This window comes from Alligator sinensis, unplaced genomic scaffold (assembly GCF_000455745.1).
Source record: "Alligator sinensis unplaced genomic scaffold, ASM45574v1 scaffold145_2, whole genome shotgun sequence".
Taxonomy (NCBI): Eukaryota; Metazoa; Chordata; order Crocodylia; family Alligatoridae; genus Alligator; species Alligator sinensis.
Genome location: NW_005841954.1, coordinates 1,810,589 through 1,810,990, shown reverse-complemented (window position 1 = coordinate 1,810,990; position 402 = coordinate 1,810,589).

Below are 402 nucleotides of genomic sequence, written 5' to 3'. Positions count from 1 at the left end.
TTATCTTACACGTGTGGCTCAGATAGGAACCTCTTATAAATAATTGCCACTGGATCAAACGGGGGGTGCCTGCCTCAGGCCGCGCGGAGCTGGGCGGGGGTCCTGTGCCTCGCCCCGGGGCGGCCCGAAGCCATTGCACGTCTGCAGCACCGGGGCCGTTGTTCATACCGAGAGGTCGGAAGGCAAGTCACGAGCGACGGGAACAAAAAGAAATGACATAGAAAAGAAGTGTTTCCAAAAGGCACGATCTCCTCCACACAAAGGTAACGATATTAAAAGAGAGAGAGAGAGAGAGAGAAAGGGGGAGGGAGGGAGGTGGCCACTCCAATACCACCGGAGCTTGCCCCGCCTGGAGTCGTTCCATCCAGGGAGAGCGGTGGATAGAAGCAAGCGCGCACTTCT